Source organism: Sorex araneus, chromosome 2, assembly GCF_027595985.1.
Source record: "Sorex araneus isolate mSorAra2 chromosome 2, mSorAra2.pri, whole genome shotgun sequence".
Classification (NCBI taxonomy): Eukaryota; Metazoa; Chordata; class Mammalia; order Eulipotyphla; family Soricidae; genus Sorex; species Sorex araneus.
Window position 1 is genome coordinate 152776616 of NC_073303.1, and position 15750 is coordinate 152792365.

Genomic DNA, 15750 nt, shown 5'->3' on the forward strand with positions numbered 1-15750 from the left:
ATCCCTCCCTCCATCACCACTCTGTTGACACCCTTCACCCCACCCTGCCTCTGTGGCAGGGCATTCCCATTTGCTCGCTCGCTCTTTTTGGGTGTTGTAGTTTGCTACAGAGGTATTAAGTAGGAATCATGTTCAGTCTATAGTCTATTTTCAGCCCGTATCTCCCATCTTTATTACTCATTTTAATGGTATATCTTAAACACCAACCACAGACCTGTTTATTCAAACTCAGCAAACTGAAAAGATCGTCATCAACCTGAGGTCACTATGGTAGTCAAAAATTAAAGTTTTGAAAATTTAGTTCCTTTTTTATAAATTCAAGTAGATTACAGCATCTATATAGTGGGCAAAATTAGGTCCTAGCAACCTTGGTAAAAATGAACAAAACCCCAAAATTATTAAAATTGCAATGCTCTGACAGATTCCTATCTGTCATCATGGCTGTTGAGACTAGCTACAATGTCCCTGTACTTCAGACCTAAACAATGGAATTATGAAGAAATCTAGGTAAGAATTCATCATCTTATTCCAAAAGAAATTACGTTTAGTTGGGGGAAGGGAAGTTGAGATGAGTCCTAGCACTTAAAGTTTTTCAACTCTTTCTTACTGATATGGACTTTTTTTAAAAAACAAAAAGTTTTACATTTCAAATGATTTAGAGAATAGTTACTTGATACCATCTTTTTCTTTTTTTTTTTAATTTTATTGAATGACCGTGAGACAGTTACAAGCTTTCATGTTTGGGTTACAATCTCACAATGATCAAACACCCATCCCTCCACCAGTGCACATTCCCCACCACCAATATCCCAGGTATACCCCCCTTTTCCCACCTTCCCCCTGCCTCCATGGCAGACAATATTCCCCATACTCTCTCTCTACTTTTGATAGCATCCTTTTTCATCTGTAACATTGGATTAATACTTAATTGTGCTGCATCTTTAGTGCCTATTTTCTCTACCACTAGAAAGGCAGGTATTAGAGTGCCAACTTTTTATTTAATTTATATTTCTAAACTGAACCAGACAAATGTATTACCTCATAAAAATTTACTGAATGAATATAACACTTTCTATGATCATCCATTTAGGACTTTACTTCTGAATACAGAAAGTTGTTTCAACTTTTTCTCTAACACAGGATCTGATGAAATCCCAAAACAACCCTTTAAACACTAATGTCTCTCAAAGTTGAAATAAACCCAATAATTATTTACTGAATGCTTCTTCCATGTGCCTTACACTCTGCTTGGGAAAAAGAGTAATGACCTTCAAGAAAAGTAAACATGGACTTTTCATCTTTCTACTGAAAAAGGAATGAGGAACTTATGAAGAAAACTAGGCAATTTGAATTCTAAGCTATTACAATTTTTCAATACTTATTGGAAATTCAAGTCTTCCCCTGGTAATTAAACAAGTAACAGATTCATAATTAGCATGGGAAGAACCTTCTTGATCATACGAAGTCAGACTTTTACTTCACCAATAAGAAAACTAAAGCCCAGTTGAAATAAAGTGTTCCAAACTGTTTATGAACTTCAGTGGTATAAATTCAAGGCTGAATTCTAGTTTAATCAAGTTTCAGGTCTCATTCCCTAAAATATAAGTGTTTTAATGTCATCTGTGTGCTGAAAAGTAGCATACATATTACACTTTCATACTATCTCTTATTCCAAAATCAAACATTTATGCTAAATGTGAAGGCAAAGCTATTGTGACTTCTGTTTGTCTGCAGGCATGCCAGGCTATGCTCAGGACTTATTCCTGGTTCTCTGCTCAATGGTCATTCCAAGCTATGTCTGGGGAACCATATGTAGTGCCAGGAACTAATCCAGGTTAGCCATCACCATACCATACCCACTATACTATCTCTTTAGCCCCTGATGAGATTTTTTTTAATACTTTTCCTAACCAAAACACATTGTACTAAATATTAAACAGAATCACTATTCTAAATGTTTCCTTAAAAAAAAAAAACCTCTTCCAAAAATACTTTCGTGAAAACCACTTCATAAAGCTGATGATCATAAGGAACTTTCACATTAAAATCAACAAAGTGTTATCAATGGGGTATGTTACTAAAAATTTGACCCTCTACACATGTTGATTTCCCTGACAATCTGCCCCAACCTAGTCCTCTCCAAAAGCTACCTTTATTAATTTAACACAGCAATCCAAATTTAATATTATCCACACTTAGGAAATCCCAAGACTTCTAGCGGGTGCTGTGAACTAAGCATGTGGGATAAAGGCCAAGTATGTATGAAACTTGGTTATCTGAATAACCATATATATATAATTCCTATAAATCACACTATTGCACACCTATCCACCATTACAATGCAATCTTTTCAGAAAATCTAGACACAAGTCAGACCTTTAGAATGGCCTTGACTAAAAGTTATTAAAACCTGGCTAAATTGGGCTGAAGGGATAGCACAGCTGATAGGGCATTTGCCTTGCACGAGGCTAACCCGGGTTCGATTCCCAGCATCCCATATAGTCCCCTGAGCACCGCCAGGAGTAATTCCTGAGTGCAGAGCCAAGAGTAACCCATGTGCATCGCCAGGTGTGACCCCAAAAAGAAAAAACAAAAACTTGGCTAAATATCCTATAAGATCATCCAATCTTATTATTGCATGTCTAAGAATATACCACTCAGTAACTGGTATGTGGTTACTTCTGCATTTCCTCCCTCCTTTTCTGATGTGCGTATGTGTATTTATAACAGAGAATATATAAAGGGCCCATAAGAACTATAAAAATATACTTACAGTATATAAAAATTGAACTGCTGTAAATTACCTAAACAATGATATAATAAGCTTACTTAACATTTTTTTTTGCTTTCACAGTTTTTATAAGTGCTCTTACAAGGCATGACTTAGATAAGTGCTAAACTCTTAGAAAAGTTGTTCCAGTAAATCTGATTTAATGCTTTCATTTTCTCAAAAGGAGTTCCTATAGCAAAAGGCAGCGTTCAGAACCATTCCACTGAACTACAGCTTAAGTACTTTAGAGTTATCTCAATGGTGTCTCCAAAGTAACACTTGCCTCCATTGTGTGCTCTCCAATCCCTGAGGACACCCTATGTGAGCTCCTAATTACTCCCAGCCTCTGACACTGACACTACAAGAGTCTCCTCGCCAGATGCTGCTGGTGTCCAGCCCCTGCACCACTGTTACCACACACACTAAAGCATGCTGCACTGATCTTCCACTGCTCGGTCTGTCAGTCTGCAGCCCTAGATCTGACCCATGACTACTGTGATGTAGTATCCTGCCTGCATTCATCCCATACTCAGCAAAACTGAACTGCTGCCAGAACCCCTTGCCCTGGACACCCCAATTTCTAACTTGCCCTTGTTCTTAGTTTTCCCTTTACTAGGACAATAATTTCCACTTGATTATTCATCCAACAAAAATCTGATAGCCTATTCTGCCAAATAAATTCAGTAGGTTTGCCCTGCTGCCATTTCCCCTAATCTTTAATATCCATTTCAGGTTTGTACGAAACCTGCCTTTTTAGCATACTGTCTTCACCTCTCCTTAGAGACTAATCACTAACCAAGAGTCAACACACTGAAACTGAGCATCTACTATACTCAAGCATGTGCTAAATTCTTCCCCTTGTGGTATCTAATTAATGTCTCCTATGGTTATTGTTGTACTTCCTCTTCCTTCTAGTCGTACACATGCCTTGTGAGCAGAGATTATCTCTATATCCATCCTTATAACTGTTGGATTCACTGAACATAGTTAGATGCTCAGGAAATATACTGAAAATCTAACAGATTTATGAATATAGCAGGGTAGAGAACTTTCACTCTCCCGAAATGCTTTTGTAAAAACAATAGTAGCTCAACCACTACTCTTATTTTGTTTGAGTCTTCTCGGATTATTTTGCAATTTTCAGGATATCCCTCTTCCCATCATTTTTTCTTCAAAGGTAATTAAGAAAAGCTCATAAAGTATTCTTTTTCTCAATTCAAAAGGTCTAGTTACTAGCTCACTTGACTGCTATCAGAGGATTAAGTCTTTTGCTTTGTTTTGATTCTAGGCCACACCCAGAGGTGCTGGGGGGGAGGGGTGTAGTCCTGGGGCTGCATTCAGGGGATCATTACTGGAGGGCTGGAGGGGGAGGGAGGATTATATGGGATGCTGGGGATTGAACCTAGGTCAGCCACATGCAAGGCAAGTGTCCTACCCCCTGCACTATCTTGCCAGTCCAGGGAATTAAATGTCTTAAGAAAAGCATGAGTAAGGACTGTTGCTACAAGGAATGCAGATGGTTTGGCACTAATTCTGCCAACTATAGAAGTAGCAACCCAGAGTGCCAGGAACTTTCTTCCAAATATAATACTAGATTACCCAAAAGCCTACAACCAGATACAAACTTCTGTACCACCTTTCAGACTGAACAGGAATGTCCCCAAAGTGCGAACAGCACTCTAAAAACAGTGCAGGAATAGGCACTCAAGGGTTTGGAAAATGACAGAACATTCTCAAGGTCAGCATCAAGTGCTCCCTTTTTAATGAATTTTTCTGGACTTGGAAAATTCCTGAGTGTGACCCCTACCTAATAACAGGACAATACAGTAAAAATGCAAACCTAATACTCTCCTTGCTTCTCTTTATTTTTCCTATTACTATCTATGTATCATATCTCTAACTTAATTGTTTTCCCTTACTAGAAAAGTACCCTCCATAAAGGCACTGTTTTGTCATTAATATTTTTTCTGGCCAAGAGACTAGAACGAAGCCTAGGCCATAACAGGAATTCAATAAATTTTTGTTAAATAAAATTTACATTGATGAAATGGATAAATAACCCATATGAGGAGTTCTCCCAACCTCAAACAAACTGCATTTTTTAACTTGTTTTCTTTCTATATATGCAGTGCAAATATAAAAATCTTATATTAAGCCTATAAATAGACAAGTGAACATACACTAGCATAGATACCCTGACCACATCTAGCAGCAGCAAAAGTGTCCTTTATTCAAAGAGCATAAATTTACAGCTGGCAACTGTCTGCTTACAATGTGCTCAATGGCACTATACTGGTTATTATCACATTTTTCAAGTCTTTCTGAAAACTGAGTATGATTTTTTTCTTATTTATAGGTGAAAAAACTGGAAGGCTAAAAGATTAAGTGCATAGTCCAAACTCACATAGCTAATAGGGGGCACAGATGACACTCATAAAAAGTTGGTCTATCACATAAGAATATTTATAAACCATGCTACCTTTCCACTTAGGTTTTTGGCATGGGTTTTTTGGGGGAGAGGGCGACATAGCTTCTTTTGCTTTGCTTCGTTTTTCAGGGACAAGGGTCACATCTAACTGTGCTTGGGGGTTACTCCTGGTTCAGTGTTCAGAAGTCATTCCCAGCTCTGCTCAGAGGAATATGAGGTGCCAGGAATCAAAGTGCTGCTAAATCCAGAACTTCATTTTAAATCATAAAAACGAATCCGTACAGAGAGATAGTACAAGGATTACGGCTAACCTGGGCTCAATCATTGGCACCTCATATGATCCCATGAATGATCCCTAAGCACCACCAGGTGTGCCCAATATCTGCCAAAAAAGAAACCAAGCAAATGAAAAATTAATGAATAAATAAATAAGTAAATAAAGAAAGACAACTCAGAAATTAAGAATTCAGGCATAAGATTCCCAGAATAAACAAGGATACCAGAAACAAAATGGTCTGGATTTAGCTCTCTGTGATCCCTAATGAATTATATGCTTATATCAAGTCTTAGATGCAAACTGAGGAAACTGAGGAAACAACAGGACAAGGAGGGGAAAGAGAGAGAAAAGAGGAAAAAAAGAGACTCAAGAGGCTGGATTAAATTATACCTATCACCAAATTCAAATTTCACTAGGATTTTTGATGTGATAGATCTGAAAATATAGAGATAAGCGCTTGTTATTTACAACAGACAGTAAATGTATGTTACATTTAAGATCCTATTTTACTCATTTCTCAAAGGGTACGACAAATGTAAAACAAAAAATCTGTTTCACAAGAATCTTAAAAAGATCTGGAAAATGAACCCGGGGCTGAGATCTCCAAGGCTGCTCGGATCAGGACTGGGCCTCCTCCACCCAGACCCCCCATTTTCCAGTAGCTTGGCAGCCACACCCACAAACTACCCCCGGCACCCATGTAATCCTATCAACGGCCAAGATCCAGAGACTATAAAACAACACTCCTGAAAGAGAGCTACGCAGAGTCTCTTGCCCCATGCCTGGCTGTCTTCACCGGGGTCCCTTGGAGCGGGGTGGGTTGAGTTCCCCTCCGCACCCCGAGCAGAGCCCCTGCAGCTGAAGACCTCTGGAACCCAGCCACAGCCATACTCAAGGCCCCTCTCCACATGTTCAGATCAGCCTCATGCATAACAAAAATAAAATTTAAAAACTATCAATTTGTGAGCAGGAATGATTTTTCTTGAGAGTTGAGGAATCAAATGGGTACCAGTGCTCACAGATCTTAGAAGAGACAGTGTGTTGATTCAAACTAAACATTGCGAGGGGCTGGAGAGAGCAGAGGTCAAAGATGCTTGCCTTATAAGCACCTTTCAGTCTTAGACACTGCATATAATCCCCTGAGCAGCAACAGAAGTAAACCTTGAGCACAAATGAAGGAACTTCCCCTGAGCACTTTGAAGTGTGCCCAAAAAGCCGACCTTCTTCCCAAAAAGCATTGAACATTAGCAAATCAGTCAGCCAGGAAACAGGCAAGAAGGTCTATACAGGTTAAGTATTACATAGGAAAACTGGTCACTGGCCAGTGGGACTTAAATAAAAGGTTAAGAATTACCTTGAGGTTTCATGAGTAATATGCCTACTAGAAACAATTAGCACCTTTGAGCTACTGTAAACAACTACTCACTTTTTTTTTTTTCAAACCAGTCACTACCTTGACTACCCCTTTTCCAAACTGTGAGGATTGATGGGAGAACATCATTTCCAGATCTTTGGAATCCTCTATTTTACAAACATGTCACTGAGCTTAATGAAAGACGCATTACACTTGTGGTTTTAACTACTTAATGCTTAAGCTCTACCTACTGGGTCAGACTCAAACTCAACTAGGGAAGCACCACGGACTCAGAGTAATGGATTTCCTGCTGAACATTCCACCAATCTCCACTCCTTAAAGAAAAAATGAGAAGATAATTATTGCTCCTGTTAAGAAAGTAATTCCATGGGCTAGCATAAAGATAATGAATGCTATAACATCTTTCCAAATGTGTGGGAAATTAACCCTCTAAAATTCACCCAAACAACCACCCTGAAAGTGAGATAAGCTGCATTCTGAAACCCTTTGCTTCCAATTAAACAGAAGGTACTGATCTGCCATCACCATTCTCCACCCCAAATTAAAAAGCTTTTATTTCCATTTAGCTGCCTCATAAGATTTTAAAAAGGTGGTTTTTTTTTTCTTTCTTTAGCTCTCTCAACTCTCGTCCTTACTAAGTATACTTCCTCATCATAGGTTGCCAATTTTTGGTATGTTAAAAATTCTATCAAGTTGTACTTACCTGATGTGACAATTAACTTTTAATGATGGATAAAAGAGGGAGATGCTTAAAGTCATTCTGCATTCTATTACCGCACCTACCTAATAAAGGAAATCTCCTTTATAAAGGTCAAAAATTTTTCTTTAATCAAAACTCTAAAAGACAGACTAACTTTGAAAGTATATTACACTGATTGGGTCAGAGATATGTAACAAATATAGAGCCTTTTATCAGCACACTGCAAAGGAAAAGAAATATTTTCATTTTCCATCTTTTAATTTAGTTTCTATGATGTTTATAATTTTCAAAATAATATCACAAACAAGCATTTTATATTTTAAAACTATGGATTTCTAGAGTTAATATTTAATATCTGATGTGTAAAGACAGGTTCTCAGACATAACTGTCTACAAGGAGGCAATTGTCTTAGCACAATTGTTTGTGCTAGCACAAACCTAGTGGGTGTCATTCACCTCAAAAAACACATCTATGTATTCATTAGGACACCATCTAACCAGTACTCAATATACTATCTTGTAAAAAAAAAAATCACTCAATTATGAGAATTTTCCGACCTTTGAAAATAGAGTAGTTCAAGAAAAAAGGACCTCTTCCCCTAATTTATAAAGAAGTGCAATAGGGAACAACCACCAGGTCTACCAGACTCATTCTTTTGAACTTCAGGATTGAGATAACCACACCCCAGATGAACTCCCAGGAACAGAACTTTGATAAAGTATACCAAACTTTCTCCCTGAACTGCTAAGATTAATTTCTTCCATATAAAACATAAAAATACCAACCTTGACAATATATATTGTTTGGGGACTAAATGGACAAATATTTAATCCAGATACATTGGAGTGGATTCGTCAAAGATATAAGGTATGTGGTCACTATATTTCACTGCAGTCATTTCTTAACAAGGCCACCATGAGGCATCACAGTACACAAATCAGTTAAACAGCTTTCACAACTAAATCTGCTAGGGTTTTGCAAACTTCTTTTTTCTGATCTACAGCTATGAACAGTTTTTCTTACGTGGATAAAAGAAATCTAACAGGCCTAAAATAATGAACTTTAAAGGCTCTTTTTTAAGATTAGGATGAGCTGGAATGTTTTTTTCCCAAGACCAGACTGCAATAAACTTAAAGCATTTGATAAACTGGCATGCCATTTAACAATGTGTTATTGTTTTGCAAATTCTTCCTCTGTCTTCACAGGACAACTGGGACTACACCAAAGACATGTTTCCGTTTACTATCTGTTAGCTACCAAAATTATTTAATTCTACTAAATAAATTAGAAGTCAATGAAGAAGAAAATCAAATCATTTCAAAGTGAATATGTGTAACATATTCATATAGCTTTAGTCTGACATTATTAAATAATATTTTAGTTCTTAACAAGAGCTATTTTTTTGTTTTCCCACTATCTGAAAATAAAAATGTTCCTACTGGTATGATCTGAAATTCTGGAGGTCTGGAAACATTAAAAAAATTAATGGTAATAGCATTCCTAGACCCCCACTCCTGCCCCAGACACCAAAAAAAAAAAAAAAAAGACTATCAAATATTTTAGATAAGAATATTCTACTTTAGGAACCTATATAAGTAGTAACACCAAAAATAAATCAATATGTTCCTAATTATAAAAATGGTATTGTCAATTGAAATATTTTCTACATCATTTTGGAACTGAGCAAAAATCTTTAACAAAACATCAAATCAATATTCTTATTTAAATTCCATTGCTCTCTAGTCTTGAGTTCTAGTTCTCAAATCTGAATCTTGACTTCTTCAAATTTAAAAAGTTGAATTGTGCTCTTTCAAAACCATTTGCAAATATCCTTTTAGAGTTAAAATTCTATTATTCCCTTTGAATATAAACTGAATTTCAAAACTTTTTGATTTTATGATATCCCCCAAAAGTCAAATGTTTCCTCTTTTTTGACACTACTTATTTTAACTTTAGAAGTTTATCATATTCTAGAATAATTTAAGAAATAAAGTTACTAACGAACAGCTATGTATGCAGCTATTTGCTCCTTGTGATAACACAAAGAGAGAGGTACTTTTCATTGGAATGGAAGACTGTGTTTTAAGCCCTCAGAGTTACTATTCAATAGAAATCAAGACAGGTACGTGGCATTATGGAGTGGTTCAAATGCCAGGAGGGCAGCACAAGAGGCAGTAAAAAAGGGAGTGAGCAGAAGCGTGGCCTCCTTAGACAGAATGAGCTAGAATGGAATGCCAGCTCCACCACTTACTGGAAGAATGACCTTGGGCAAGCTGCCGAGCCTCTGAGACTCAGTTCCCTCATCTAAAATGGCGATGGCAATTCCTACCTCAAAAGCTGTTCAGAGTTAGAAAAAGGACAGCTGAATTCACATTTTACATAGCTGCTTAAAAACTGAAGGCAGGGAGGAATTCGACACCTAAGTATCCTTATGACTCCCATACTTCATTTATCTTTTAATCCTTTCTAGTGGGGATGGGAGAAATGGAGTTGCACCTGGTACTGCTCAGGGGTTACTCCCAGCTCTATGGTCAGTGATCATTCCTACTGGTGCTTGAAGAACCATTCAGTGTTGAAAATCTAACTGGGTTCAGCCAAATGCAAAGCAGTGCCTTAAATCAGTGCCATCTCTCTGGCTTCTTCATATTTCATTTAAATGAAAAGCCAAACAAAAGCAAAAGTTCAGTTTTTAACCTCTCTTATCTTTATAATGCTGTCTTCAATAAACATATGCTTTCTTCAAAATGAAATTCTTCCACCATCCTCTTCTTTATTCATAATACTACATCATGTCCCTAAGTTAGCATAGATACTCATTTGTTATAAAAGTTAAACTGAACCAAAGAGAACTTATACAAATAAATATTATCTATGTCTTGTACTAGACCTTGAATCTTGTCTGTGCCTTTGCTTTTGTTTTGGGGACACACATGGTTTAACGCTCAAGGGTTACTCCCAACTCTGTGCGCATAAATTACTCCTGGTGGGGTTCAGGAGACTGTACAGGACACCGTGAATCAAACCTGGGTCAGCCACATGCTAGGCAAGTGCCCTACCCACTGTACTATCTCTGCAGTCCCAAAGACCTTAAGTCTTTTAAATAAAAATTGTTCTGCAGGGGGAATGTTTTTTCAGTATGCAGGTGCTTGCCTTGCACACAGCTGACCAGGGTTAAATTCCTGGCACCACATATGGTCCTGCAAGCCCAAAGAAGTGATGCCTGAGTCCTTATTAGGAGTAAACCCTTACACCACTGAGTATGGCCCCCCCAAAAAACAAACAAAAGAACCTAAGAAATTCTGGACTTCAACGCAAACAATCATTCTTCCAAAGTAAAATAATTACCTGGCCTCCTTACTCTTTGGGAATTTTACTATAAGATTCTAACAAATGATATTTTCCTACTATAAAAATATTAGTTGAAAAATTGATCCTGTAATAATTTTTGAACAGAAAATCTCTTTTATAGTTGGCAGTAGTTCACTGAATTCTGCAATGAACCAATGAAAGTTCCAGTCTAAAGCGTGCCAAATTTAAATGCATTTTAAATATAAAGAAAAACTTCAGCATTCACTGCATTGCTTTAAAAAAATGTTAATACCAAATTACAATATGATTATGTTCCAAAAATGGTTGTGATATCAGTTAATATCAATTCACATTTTCCAGTTAATTTTAATTATAATTTTAGAAATGTCTCAGAGAAAAAAAATGACACCAATATATAATACAAATCTTACTTAAGAATCCTAATATGCATTTCAAAATACATTCCTTGTCGGTGTGTGGTCCTTATTCATTTAATTTCCATCACAAGTAATAAAAATGTTAAGCAAAATGAACAGTAGTGACTCGTGATCTGAGAACAATCATATATACAAGAAGATTTAAGTATACCAGAAATGAAAGGTCCATTTCACTAATACTTTGTAGCACAGAATGAAAACGACACAAGTCAGTGCCACTGCTATTCTAGGTATTTTTAAAATTTTGTCAAGTTGAAAATACATCAAGGGGGAAAAAAAAAAACACCTTAGTTCAAGTAAGATTAAATTCTGCTTTGCACAGGGCTGCTCTCTGGCAGCATAGCCAGATTACTGGGGCGCTGGTAAAAAGGGAGCAACTGTCAACCCCCGAGACCTGAGTTGAGCCACCTGACAATACTGAGTCATTTACCTCATCTTCAAAATGGGAGTCATGCTCTAGTGCTATCTACCTCACCACATATATAAAAGAGCAAATGGGTGTCTGTGAAACATAGTACCAACTCTAGACTGGAAACACAAGTATAAGACATCTACTTACTACCTCTCTGTCTTTAGATCTAGGTGACAATCATGCAATAAGGATTTTCTGACTTCCTGAGGAGAACAATGAGAGCAAAGTTTAAATGTTTAATCCCTTATTTAAAGACCACAATATATTATTTTCTGAAGGAGTTTTTATTAAATTTAAAAAAATCCACTTTTAAACAACCTAGTGTCAGAAAGTCAAAGGGAACTTTCTATGTTCACCAAGAGACATCAGAAATGAAAATTAGAGCATAGCAATTTTTTTATTGTGCATATGTAAAACTGCTTTGAGTAAATACATCCTAAATGAGACTGAACCAAAGAGGGGTAAGGATGTACCTGTTATGACCAGTGTCACAGAGCCAAAAGATGTTTCTGTTTAGACAGTTTCCCCAAGAAAGAGAGAATACAAAAGTTTCTGTTCAGGGAAGTGTATACTCTCCCCAAGTCCGATAATGTTCCATAAAATACATAACAGGTTTATTTTACAACCACAAAATTAAAATATTTGATATCTTTTAAAAAGAAAGTCTGAGTAAAATAATTTCAAAAACAACATAAAAATGTTTTATTTTTAAAAATAATTTCGAAAACAACATAAAAATGTTTTACTTATTTGCAAATAAAATTCATTCTAGGGGCTGGAACGATAGCACAGCGGGTAGGGCGTTTGCCTTGCACGCGGCCGACCCGGGTTCGAATCCCAGCATCCCATATGGTCCCCTGAGCACCGCCAGGAGTAATTCCTGAGTGCAGAGCCAGGAGTGACCCCTGTGCATTGCCGGGTGTGACCCAAAAAGCAAAAAAAAAAAAAAAAAAAAAAAAAAAAAATTCATTCTAATTGTATACATAGGTTTGATCTATAAAATATGCCAACTTTAGTGATGGGGAAAAGAAGGAACAGATCATATAAAAAGAATAACTATTCTAAATACCATCTTCTTCATTGATAATATGTCAATATAAATATGATAATGATGCCCTTTAAATAAAAAGCTAAACATGATTTCACAGTTGTGGTCCCAAAACCAATAGACCCCTGTGTAGTCAGGCACTTAACAGTAAGGCTTAAAAACATATCTGTGATGAGGTAATCCAGAATTGTTGGCTTTACTTCAATCAGGGCAGGATTAATTTACAGACCTCTGATCTTTACGCTGATCTATTCCTGCAACAGAGCCTCCTGTATCTAGCACAAAGTATAAAACAGAGTAATTGAACAGATTAATCAGATACTAAACTATGTCTCAGTACAAAGTAAAATCCAGATATAACTGCTTAAGAATATCACAGTTTTATTCAAAAACTTGAGGTCATCAATAGCCATTACTTAGAAATGTTGGGCTGGAGTGATAGCACAGCGGTTACAGCATTTGCCTTGCACGCAGCCAACCTGGGTTCGATTCCCAGTATCCCCTATGGTCCCCTGAGCACTACTAAGGAGTGATTTCTGAATGCAGAGCCAGAAGTAAACCCCGTGCATTACCAGGTGAAAAAGGAAATGTTTAACACTGTGATATGCTCCCCATCCCACTTGCAACCCCACTGACGGTTTCTGCCTACCTATTGCTAGTCTAGCTCCATACACTGTTCAGTTTCATGGGAATCTTAGAAATTACCTTTTCATGTCTGTGGGATATATATAGCCTCTTCTAAATGCTTCATGCTAAGCTATATACCATAAACACTTCCTTAGTTAACTGAATCCCTACTATGCGGCAGGGACTTTGGTAAGCATGAGAAACAAAAATGAACAATCTATTTTTAGCAGAACTCACATGCTGAGCTAGACTGCCTCATCACTACTAACCAAACTAATTCTGCCTATTCATTCAACAGTCTCTATTGAAATTCTCCCAAGTTTTAGGTGCTAAGGATACAGCAATAAGAAAAATCAAGTTCCTGATCACACAGAACTTAGCTGAAATTGAGGCAACTGCCCAGTTTGGACCAATGATATCCAAAGTAGGATTGTCCAACTTAAAACACAGACAAGACATTGTACCTGGAAATAGGTAAGAAGAAAATACTAAAATTTTTCTTCATGTTCAATTTATCTTTTTGATTTCTATATTATTCATATTTTACTATGTACACATTAGTAGTCCAGTATACATAGTTTATAAAGGTATGCATGTCAAAACTACAAGCTCAAATCTTCTTACTGAGAGGGGCTGCATTTAAACAGTTTAGAGGCAGATCTGGGAGAACTAATTTAACAGCTATAGCCCATACATTGCATGTAGAAGGCCTGAGCAAAACAATAACTAAGTCTGTAGGCCAATGAATTGGATGGTGACACATTTGGAGTGAATTATTTGATGGGCTCAGGCAGTAGGTTAGCCTGGACTTCTCACTCAGTTTCATTTCCCTCTATTAAATTCAACTGAGCACTTTATAAGAATGCCTAAACTTTAAGCTACATGACCAAATTCAGATCCATCTCAAGTTTCCCTTCCGTAGGCCCCTGCTCTTGTCCTCTACCAAACCTCCCTGTGGCCCATGGATAGTATGGCCCCGTTCTAGTCCACATTGGGTATATGTGTACCTTACTCTACTAGAAACATCCCAAATCTAGAAAATGTATCCTTTTACTTTGCATGTCACAGAAGTCCTAATTTAGCCAACAGTATAAAATATAGGTGTTCTGTAAATACATGTTGCATTAAAAAGGTAATTCAGAAAGCTGGACAGATAATATAACATGTTAGATATTTCCCTTGCACACATCCAATCCAGGTTCTCCTGCATACCATATGGGTCCCAAATTCCCACCAAGAGTGGTCCAAAAGCACAAAAGGAGGAATAAGCCTAAAGCACAGCTGAGTGTGGCCCAAAAATAAAAACTAAAAGATAATATAGTATAGGGAACTCAGAATACCAGGAATTACCAAACAGATACAAGAGGAGATAATTATTTGCTTTACCAAAGATTGCTCTTCTTCATAAAATGACTAGTACTATATTCCTTTAAGGAGCTCCCTTAAGTGTACTTTACAGACCCCTGATTACTTAATATAGGAACCTGGGAATAGTTTTACTTCTGTCTATAATTCAGTAGCCACTGCTAATTGAAGATCAATTTAAAAATACACACTAAGCACTGTGATCTCACAGTCAATAAGAACATAGTAAATTCAATGAAAATAAGTAAAAAAAATGCAGGAAAACATCTTTAACAAAAGAAACTTACAGTGACCTAATTCTTTTTCATTTTTGATTTGGGGTCACACCTAATGGTACCTAGGTCTTACTCCTGTTTCTGTGCTCAGGAGTTACGCCTAGGTGGTAACAGAGATCAAACTCAGACTATCCTCATGCAAGGCAAATGCCTGCCCTTTCTACTATTTTTTCAGCCCCCAAATCATCTTTAGTCTTAAGATCTATAGAGTGAGGCCTTAAGGTCATCCACTGTCTCTGAAACATATGTTAAGAATGACAGGGGTGTGGGGGGGGGGTCTGTGTATAAAATATGTACAGGCTGTTGGGTATAATATACATAATATATACAGGCTTTGTGGTATGTCTGGTAGTGTTCAGAGCTTATTCCTGGCTTGAGCTCAGGGATCACTCCAGATGGGGCTTGGGAGACTCTAAAGGGTGCCAGGGACTGAACCCACGTCAGCTACACCTTATCCACTATATTCTCTCTCCAGCCCAGGTACAGGCACATTTTTAGAAAGACAAGAAAAGGAAATAATTTAATGTTTGTTTCATGTTACAGTTCCTTGCAGCATACAAAGCATTGCATAAAGAGCAGTCCTGTCATTCTGTTACCTGTGGAACTCATTCCTCTAGGCATTTCAAACTTCAGAAAATTCATAAATGGATTTGCATTATTCAAGCAGAAACTCAATGTAGAAAAGTTTCATTTGTTTGGCAATGCCAGAAATCAAAACCCGTATAT

The 15750-nt window shown here is 37.1% G+C and overlaps 1 protein-coding gene across 9 annotated transcripts in view; it reads right to left on the minus strand.

The window, feature by feature from the left end:
• BBX (BBX high mobility group box domain containing) overlaps positions 1–15750 on the minus strand; it is a 318125-nt gene that overhangs the window by 283315 nt on the left and 19060 nt on the right. The gene's annotated exons all lie outside the window — the stretch shown is intronic.